The following is an 11,826-nucleotide window of genomic DNA, read 5'->3' as shown; positions in this document are numbered from 1 at the left end:
GTCGGAATATGGTGTGCCATAACATAATGCGTCGAATATGGTGTGCCATAACATGATATGTTCAAAACCAGGTGTTGTGTGTCAGAATGTGGTGTGCCGTAACATAGTGCGTCGGAATATGGTGTGCCATAAGATGATATGTCCAGGACAAGGTGTGCTTGAATATGGTCTGACTTGGCGTGCCATAAATTTGTGCGACAGAACGTGGTGTGCCATAACATGATATGTCAAGAACAAGGTGTTGTGTGTCAGAACGTGGTGTGCCATAACATAATGCGTCGGAATATGGTGTGCCATAACATGATATGTCCAGAACAAGGTGTGCTTGAATATGGTGTGACTGGACGTGCCATAATATTGTGCGACAGAACATGGTGTGCCATAACATAGTGCGTCGGAATACGGTGTGCAATAACATGATATTACCAGAGCAAGGTGTGCTTGAATATGGCGTGGCTTGGTATGCCATAAGATTGTGCGTCATAATATGGTGTGCCATAACATGATATGTCCAGAACCAGGTGTTGTGTGTCCGAACGTGGTGTGACTTAACATAGTGCGTCGGAATTTGTTGTGACATATCATGATATGTCCAGAACAAGGTGTGCTTGAATATGATGTGGCTTGGTCTGCCATAAGATTGTGCGTCAGAATATCGTGTGCCATAACATGATATGTCCAAAACCAGGTGTTGTGTGTCAAAATGTGGTGTGCCATAACATAGTGCGTCGGAATATGGTGTGCCATAACATGATATGTCCAGAACAAAGTGAGCTTGAATATGGTATGACTGGACGTGCCATAAGATTGTGCGACAGAACATGGTGTGCCATAACATAGTGCGTCGAAATACGGTGTGCAATAACATGATATTACCAGAGAAAGCTGTGCTTGAATATGGCGTGGCTTGGTATGCCATAAGATTGTGCGTCAGAATATGGTGTGCCATAACATGATATGTCCAGAACCAGGTGTTGTGTGTCCGAACATGGTGTGACTTAACATAGTGCGTCGGAATTTGGTGTGCCATATCATGATATATCCAGAATAAGGTGTGCTTGAATATGGTGTGGCTTGGTGTGCCATAAGATTGTGCGTCAGAATATCGTGTGCCATAACATGATATGTCCAAAACCAGGTGTTGTGTGTCAGAATGTGGTGTGCCATAACATAGTGCGTCGGAATATGGAGTGCCGTAACATGATATGTCCAGAACAAAGTGTGCTTGAATATGGTGTGGCTTGGTGTGCCATAAGATTGTGCGTCAGAATATGGTGTGACATAACATGATATGTAAAGAACCAGGTGTTGTGTGTTAGAATGTGGTGTTTCGTAATATAGTGCTCGGAATATGGTTTGCCATAACACGTCCAGAACAAGGTGTGTTTGAATATCGTGTGACTTGGCGTGCCGTAAGATTGTGCGACAAAACCTGGTGTGCCATAACATAGTGTGTCGGAATATGGTGTGCCATAACATGATATGTCCAAAACAAGGTGTGCCTGAATATGGTGTGACTGGACGTGCCATAAGATTGTGCGACAGAATGTGGTGTGCCATAACATAGTGCGTCGGAATACAGTGTGCCATAACTTGATATGTCCAGAACAAGGTGTTGTGTGTTAAAACGTGGTGTGCCATAACATAGTGCGTCGGAATATGGTGTGCCATAACATGATATCTCCAGAACAAGGTGTTGTGTGTCAGAACGTGGTGTGCCATAATATAGTGCGACAGAATATGGTGTTCCATAACATGATATTTCAAAAACAAGGTGTTGTGTGTCAGAACGTGGTGTGTCATAACATAGTGCATCGGAATATGGTGTACCATAACATGATATGTCCAGAACAAGGTGTGCTTGAATATGGTGTGACATGGCGTGCCATAAGATGGTGCGTCACAATAGAGTGTGCCATAACATGATATGTCCAGAACAAGTTGTTATGTGTCAGAACGTGGAGTTCCCTAACATAGTGCGTCGGAATATGGTGTGCCATAACATAATGCGTCGAATATGGTGTGCCATAACATGATATGTTCAAAACCAGGTGTTGTGTGTCAGAATGTGGTGTGCCGTAACATAGTGCGTCGGAATATGGTGTGCCATAAGATGATATGTCCAGGACAAGGTGTGCTTGAATATGGTCTGACTTGGCGTGCCATAAATTTGTGCGACAGAACGTGGTGTGCCATAACATGATATGTCAAGAACAAGGTGTTGTGTGTCAGAACGTGGTGTGCCATAACATAATGCGTCGGAATATGGTGTGCCATAACATGATATGTCCAGAACAAGGTGTGCTTGAATATGGTGTGACTGGACGTGCCATAATATTGTGCGACAGAACATGGTGTGCCATAACATAGTGCGTCGGAATACGGTGTGCAATAACATGATATTACCATAGCAAGGTGTGCTTGAATATGGCGTGGCTTGGTATGCCATAAGATTGTGCGTCAGAATATGGTGTGCCATAACATGATATGTCCAGAACCAGGTGTTGTGTGTCCGAACGTGGTGTGACTTAACATAGTGCGTCGGAATTTGTTGTGACATATCATGATATGTCCAGAACAAGGTGTGCTTGAATATGATGTGGCTTGGTGTGCCATAAGATTGTGCGTCAGAATATCGTGTGCCATAACATGATATGTCCAAAACCAGGTGTTGTGTGTCAAAATGTGGTGTGCCATAACATAGTGCGTCGGAATATGGTGTGCCATAACATGATATGTCCAGAACAAAGTGAGCTTGAATATGGTATGACTGGACGTGCCATAAGATTGTGCGACAGAACATGGTGTGCCATAACATAGTGCGTCGAAATACGGTGTGCAATAACATGATATTACCAGAGCAAGCTGTGCTTGAATATGGCGTGGCTTGGTATGCCATAAGATTGTGCGTCAGAATATGGTGTGCCATAACATGATATGTCCAGAACCAGGTGTTGTGTGTCCGAACATGGTGTGACTTAACATAGTGCGTCGGAATTTGGTGTGCCATATCATGATATATCCAGAATAAGGTGTGCTTGAATATGGTGTGGCTTGGTGTGCCATAAGATTGTGCGTCAGAATATCGTGTGCCATAACATGATATGTCCAAAACCAGGTGTTGTGTGTCAGAATGTGGTGTGCCATAACATAGTGCGTCGGAATATGGAGTGCCATAACATGATATGTCCAGAACAAAGTGTGCTTGAATATGGTGTGGCTTGGTGTGCCATAAGATTGTGCGTCAGAATATGGTGTGACATAACATGATATGTAAAGAACCAGGTGTTGTGTGTTAGAATGTGGTGTTTCGTAATATAGTGCTCGGAATATGGTTTGCCATAACACGTCCAGAACAAGGTGTGTTTGAATATGGTGTGACTTGGCGTGCCGTAAGATTGTGCGACAAAACCTGGTGTGCCATAACATAGTGTGTCGGAATATGGTTTGCCATAACTTGATATGTCCAGAACAAGGTGTTGTGTGTCCGAACGTGGTGTGCCATAACATAGTGCGTCGGAATATGGTGTGTTATATCATGATATGTCCAGAACAAGGTGTTTTGTGTCAGAACGTAGTGTGTCATAACATAGTGCGTCGGAATATGGTGTGCCGTAACATGATATGTCTAGAATAAGGTGTGCTAGAATATGGTGTGACATGGCGTGCCATAAGATTGTGCGTCTGAATAGAGTGTGCGATAACATGATATGTCCAGAACAAGTTGTTGTGTGTCTGAACGCAGTGTGCCCTAACATAGGGCGTCCGAATACGGTGTGCCATAACATGATATCTCCAGAACAAAGTGTGCTTGAATATGGCGTGACTTGGTGTGCCATCAGATTGTGCGTCAGAATATGGTGCGCCATAACATGATATGTCCATAACCAGGTGTTGTGTGTCAGAACGTGTTGTGCCATAATATAGTTTGTCAGAATATGGTGTGCCATAACATGATATGTCCTGAATAAGGTGTGCTTGAATATGGTGTGGCTTGGTGTGCCATAAGATTGTGCGTCAGAATATCGTGTGCCATAACATGATATGTCCAAAACCAAGTGTTGTGTGTCAAAATATGGTGTGCCATAACATAGTGCGTCGGAATATGGAGTGTCATAACATGATATGTCCAGAACAAAGTGTGCTTGAATATGGTGTGGCTTGGTGTGCCATAAGATTGTGCGTCATAATATGGTGTGCCATAACATGATATGTCCAGAACCAGGTGTTGTGTGTTAGAATGTGGTGTTTCGTAATATAGTGCTCGGAATATGGTTTTCCATAACACGTCCAGAACAAGGTGTGCTTGAATATGGTGTGACTTGGCGTGCCGTAAGATTGTGCGACAAAACCAAGTGTGCCATAACATAGTGTGTCGGAATATGGTGTGTGATAACTTGATATGTCCAGAACAAGGTGTTGTGTGTCCGAACGTGGTGTGCCATAACATAGTGCGTCGGAATATGGTGTGATATATCATGATATGTCCAGAACAAGGTGTTGTGTGTCAGAACGTAGTGTGTCATAACATAGTGCGTCGGAATATGGTGTGCCGTAACATGATATGTCCAGAACTAGGTGTGCTAGAATATGGTATGACATGGCGTGCCATAATATTGTGCGTCTGAATAGAGTGTGCCATAACATGATATGTCCAGAACAAGTTGTTGTGTGTCAGAACGCAGTGTGCCCTAACATAGTGCGTCCGAATACGGTGTGCCATAACATGATATCTCCAGAACAAGGTGTGCTTGAATATGGCGTGACTTGGTGTGCCATCAGATTGTGCGTCAGAACATGGTGCGCCATAACATGATATGTCCAGAACCAGGTGTTGTGTGTCAGAACGTGGTGTGCCATAATATAGTGTGTCGGAATATGGTGTGCCATAACATGATATGTCCAGAACAAGGTGTGCTAGAATATGGTGTGACATGGCGTGCCATAACATGATTTGTCTTGTGTGTCAGAACGCATTGTTCCCTAACATAATATGTACAAAACAAGGTGTGCCATAACATGATATGTCCGAATACGGTGTGCCATAACATGATATGTCCAGAACAAGGTGATCTTGAATATGGCGTGACTTTGTGTGCCATCAGATTGTGCGTCAGAATATGGTGTACCATAACATGATATTTCTAGAACCAGGTGTTGTGTGTCAAAACGTGGTGTTCCATAATATAGTGTGTCGGAATATGGTGTGCCATAACATGATATATCCAGAACAATGTGTTCTTGAATATGGTGTGACTTGGTGTGCCATCAGATTGCGCGTCAGAATATGGTGTGCCATAACATGATATGTCTAGAACCAGGTGTTGTGTGCCAAAATGTGATGTGCCGTAACATAGTGCGTCAGAATATGGTGTGCCATAACATGATATGTCCAAAACAAGGTGTGCTTGAATATGGTGTGACTGGACGTGCCATAAGATTGTGCGACAGAACGTGGTGTGCCACAACATAGTGCGTCGGAATACGGTGTGCCATAACTTGATATGTCCAAAACAAGACACACCATATTCAAGCACACCTTGTTATGGACATATCATGTTATGACACACCATATTCTGACGCACTATGTTATGGCACACTACGTACTGACACACAACACCTTGTTCTGGACATATCATGTTATGGCACACCATATTCTGACGCATTATGTTATGGCACACCACGTTCTAACACACAACACCTTGTTCTTGACATATCAAGTTATGGCACACCATATTCCGACGCACTATGTTATGGCACACCACGTTCTGTCGCACAATCTTATGGAACGCCAAGTAAGACCATATTCAAGCACACCTTGTTCTGGACATATCATGTTATGACATACCATATTCCACCGTACTATGTTACGGCACACCACATTCTGACACACAACACCTGGTTTTGGACATATCATTTTATGGCAGACCATATTCTGACGCACAATCTTATGGTACACCAAGTCACACCATATTCAAGCACACCTTGTTCTGGACATATCATGTTATGTCACAACATATTCCAACGCAGTATGTTATGGCACACCACGTTCTGACACACAATAGCTTGTTATGGACATATCATTTTATGGCACACCATATTCTGACGCACTGTGTTATGGCACACCACGTTCTGACACACAAAACATTGTTCTGGACATATCATGTTATGGCACACCATATTCCGACGCACTATGTTATGGAACACCACCTTCTGACACACAGCACCTTGTTCTGGACATATAAAGTTATGACACACCATATTCCGATGCACACCACGTTCTGTCGCACAATTTTATGGCACGCCAAGTCACACCATATTCAAGCACACCTTGTTCTGGACATATCATGTTATGGCACACCATATTCCGATGCACTATGTTATGGCACACTAAGTCACACCACATTCTGACGCACAATGTTATGGCACACTAAGTCACACCATATTCAAGCAGACCTTGTTCTGGACATATAATGTTATGGCACACCATATTCCAACGCACTATGTTATGGCACACTACGTTATGACACCAAACACCTTGTTCTGGATATATCGTGTTATGGCACACCATATTCCAACGCACTATGTTATGGCACACCAAGCCACACCATATTCAAGCACACCTTGTTCTAGACATATCATGTTATGGCACACCATATTCTGACGCACTATGTTATGGCACACCACGTACTGACCCACAACATCTTGTTTTGTACGTATCATGTTATAGTACACCATATTCTGACGCATTATGTTATGGCACACCACGTTCTGACACACAACACCTTGTTCTGGACATATCATGTTATGACACACCATATTCCAACGCACTATGTTTTGGCACATCACGTTTTGTCGCACAGTCTTATGGCACACCAAGTAAGACCATATTCAAGCACACCTTGTTCTGGACATATCATGTTATGGCACACCATATTTCACCGCACTATGTTACAACATACCACATTCTGACACACAACACCTAGTTTTGGACATATCATGTTATGGCACACCATATTCTGACTCACAATATTATGGCACACCAAGTTACACCATATTCAAGCACACCTTGTTCTGGACATATCATGTTATGGCACACCATATTCCAACGCAGTATATTATGGCACACCACGTTCTGACACAAAAAACCTTGTTCTGGACATATCATTTTATGGCGCACCATATTCTGACGCATTGTGTTATGGCACACCACGTTCTGACACAGAACACCTTATTTTTGACATATCTTGTTATGGCACACCATATTCCGACGCATTATGTTATGGCACACCACGTTCTGACACACAACACCTTGTTCTGGACATATCATGTTATAACACACCATATTCCGATGCATTATGTTATGGCACACCACATTTTGACACACAACACATGGTTTTGGACATATCATGTTATGGCACACCATATTCTGACGCACAGTCTTATGGCACACCAAGTCACACCATATTCAAGCACACCTTGTTCTGGACATATCATGTTATGGCACACCATATCCAACGCAGTATGTTATGGCACACCACGTTCTGACTCACAACACCTTGTTCTGGACATATCATGTTATGGCACGCCATATTCCGACGCACTATGTTATGGAACACCACCTTCTGACACACAACACCTTGTTCCGGACATATAAAGTTATGACACACCATATTCCGATGCACACCACCTTCTGTCGCAAAGATTTATGGCACGCCAAGTCACACCATATTCAAGCACACCTTGTTCTGGACATATCATGTTATGGCACACCATATTCCGATGCACTATGTTATGGCACACCACATTCTGACGCACAATCTTATGGCACACTAAGTCACACCATATTCAAGCAAACCTTGTTATGAACATATCATGTTATGGCACACCATATTCCAACGCACTATGTTATGGCACACCACGTTCTGTCGCACAACACCTTGTTCTGGACATATCGTGTTATGGCACACCATATTCAGACACACTATGTTATGGTACACCAAGCCACACCTTGTTCTAGACATATCATGTTATGTCACACCATATTGTGACGCACTATGTTATGGCACACCACGTACTGACACACAACATCTTGTTCTGGACATATCATGTTATGGCACACCATATTCTGACGCATTATGTTATGGCACACCACATTCTAACACACAACACCTTGTTCTTGACATATCAAGTTATGGCACACTATATTCCGATGCACTATGTTATGGCACACCACGTTTTGTCGCACAATCTTATGGCACGCCAAGTAAGACCATATTCAAGCACACCTTGTTCTGGACATATTATGTTATGGCACTCCATATTCCAACGCAGTATGTTATGGTACACCACGTTCTGACACATAATATCTTGTTATGGACATATCATTTTATGGCACACCATATTCTGACGCACTGTGTTATGGAACACCACGTTCTGACACACATCACCTTGTTCTGGACATATCAAGTTATGGCACACCATATTCCGACGCACTATGTTATGGCACACCACGTTCTGTCGCAGAATCTTATGGCACGCCATGTCACACCATATTCAAGCACACCTTGTTCTTTACATATCATGTTATGGCGCACCATATTACGATGCACTATGTTATGGCACACCACATTCTGACGCACAATCTTATGGCACACTAAGTCACACCATATTCAAGCAGACCTTGTTCTTGACATATCATGTTATGGCACACCATATTCTGACGCACTATGTTATGGAACACCACGTACTGACACACAACATCTTGTTCTGGAAATTTCATGTTATAACACACCATATTCTGACCCATTATGTTATGGCACACCACGTTCTGACACACAACACCTTGTTCATGACATATCAAGTTATGGCACACCATATTTCGACGCACTATGTTAAGGCACACCATGTTTTGTCGCACAATCTTATGGCACGCCAAGTAAGACCATATTCAAGCACACCTTGTTATGGACATATCATGTTATGACACTCCATATTCCACCGCACTATGTTACGACACACCACATTCTGACACACAACACCTGGTTTTGGACTTTTCATGTTATGGCACACCATATTCTGACGCACAATCTTATGGCACACCAAGTCACACCATATTCAGGCACACCTTGTAATGGACATATCATGTTATGGTACACCATATTCCAACGCAGTATGTTATGGAACACCACGTTCTGACACACAACACCTTGTTCTGCACATATCATGTTATGGTACACCATACTCTGACGCACTGTGTTATGGCACACCACGTTCTGACACACAACACCTTGTTCTGGACATATCATGTTATGGCACACCATATTCCGACCCATTATGTTATAGCACACCACGTTCTGACACACAACACCTTGTTCTGGACATATCACTTTATGGCACACCATATTCTGATGCACTATGTTATGGCACACCATGTTCTGACAAACAACACCTTGTTCTGGACATATCATGTTATGGCACACCATATTCCGACGCATTATGTTATGGCACACCACGTTCTGACACACAACACCTTGTTCTTTACATATCATGTTATGGCACACCATATTCTGACGCACAATGTTATGGCACACCACGTTCTGTCGGACAATCTTATGGCACGCCAAGTAAGGACATATTCAAGCACACCTTGTTCTGGACATATCATGTTATGGCACACCATATTCTACCGCACTATGTTACGTCACACCACATCCTCACACACAATTCCTGGTTTTGGACATATCATGTTATGGCACACCATATTCTGACGCACAATCTTATGTCTCACCAAGTCACACCATATTCAAGCTTACCTTGTTGTAGACATATCATGTTATGGCACACCATATTCCAACGCAGTATGTTATGGCACACCACGTTCTGACACACAACGCCTTGTTCTGGACATATCATGTTATGTCCCACCATATTCCGATGCATTATGTTATGGCACACCACCTTCAGACACACAACACCTTGTTCTAGACATATCAAGTTATGGCACACCATATTCCGACGCACTATGTTATGACACACCACGTTCTGTCGCTCAATATTATGGCACGTCAAGTCACACCATATTCAAGCACTCCTTGTTCTGGACATATCATGTTATGGGACACCATATTCCGATGCACTATGTTACGGCACATCACGTTCTGACACACAACACTTGTTTTGGACATATCATGTTATGGTACACCATATTTTGACGCATTATATTAGGTCACACCACGTCCTGACACACAACACCTTGTTCTAGACATATCAAGTTATGGCACACCATATTACGAGGCACTATGTTGTGGCACACCACGTTCTGTCGCACAATCTTATGGCACGCCAAGTCAGACCATATTAAAGCACACCTTGTTCTGGACATATCATGTTACAGCACACCATATTCTGACACACTATGTTACATCACACCACATTCTGACACACAACACCTGGTTTTGGACATATCATGTTATGGCTCACCATATTCTGATGCACAATCTTATGGCACACCAAGTCACACCATATTCAAGCACACCTTGTTCTGGACATATCATGTTATGGCACACCATATTCCAACGCACAATGTTATGGAACACCACGTTCTGACACACAACACCTTGTTCTGGACAAATCATTTTATGGCACACCATATTCTGACGCACTGTGTTATGGCACACCAAGTTTTGACACACAACACCTTGTTCTGGCCATATTATGTTATGGCACACCATATTCCGACGTATTATGTTATGACATACCACATTCTGACACACAACACCTTGTTCTGGACATATCAAGTTATGGCACACCATATTCCGACGGACTATGTTATGGCACACCACGTTTTGTCGCACAATTTTATGGCACGCGAAGTCAAAACTTGTTCTGGACATATCATGTTATGGCACACCAAATTCTGACACACAACACCTGGTTCTGGACATATCATGTTATGGTACACCATATTTTGACGCTTAATCTGATGGCACACCAAGTCATACCATATTCAAGCATACCTTCTTCTAGACATATCATGTTTTGGCACACCATATTCTGAGGCACTTGGTTATGACACACCACATTATGACACACAACACCTTGTTCTGGACATATCATGTTATGGCACACCATATCCTGACGCATTATGTTATGTCACACCACGTTCTAACACACAACACCTTGTTCTGGACATATCAAGTTATGGCACACCATATTCCGATACACTATGTTATGGCATACCACGTTCTGTCGCACAATCTTATGGCACGCCAAGTCACACCATATTCAAGCAAACATTGTATTGGACATATCATGTTGTGGCACAACATATTCCGACGCGCTATGTTATGGCACACCACATTCGGACACTCAACACCTGGTTCTGGAAATATCATGTTATGGCACACCACGTTCTGACATACATCACCTTGTTCTTGACATATCAAGTTATGGCACACCATATTCCCACGAACTATGTTATGGCACACCACGTTCTGTCACACAATCTTATGGCACGCCAAGTCAGACCATATTCAAGCACACCTTGTTCTGGACATATCATGTTTTGGCACACCATATTCCGACGCAATATTTTACGGCACACCACATTCTGACACACAACACCTGGTTTTGGACATATCATGTTATGGAAACCATATTCTGACGCACAATCTTATGGCACACCAAGTCACACCATATTCAACCACACCTTGTTCTGGACATATCATGTTATGGCACACCATATTCCAACGCACTATGTTATGGCACACCCCATTCTGACACACAACACCTTGTTCTGGACATATCATGTTATGGCACACCATA

Source organism: Papaver somniferum, unplaced genomic scaffold, assembly GCF_003573695.1.
Source record: "Papaver somniferum cultivar HN1 unplaced genomic scaffold, ASM357369v1 unplaced-scaffold_104, whole genome shotgun sequence".
In the NCBI taxonomy this organism is placed as follows: Eukaryota; Viridiplantae; Streptophyta; class Magnoliopsida; order Ranunculales; family Papaveraceae; genus Papaver; species Papaver somniferum.
Note: the sequence above shows the minus strand (reverse complement) of the source record.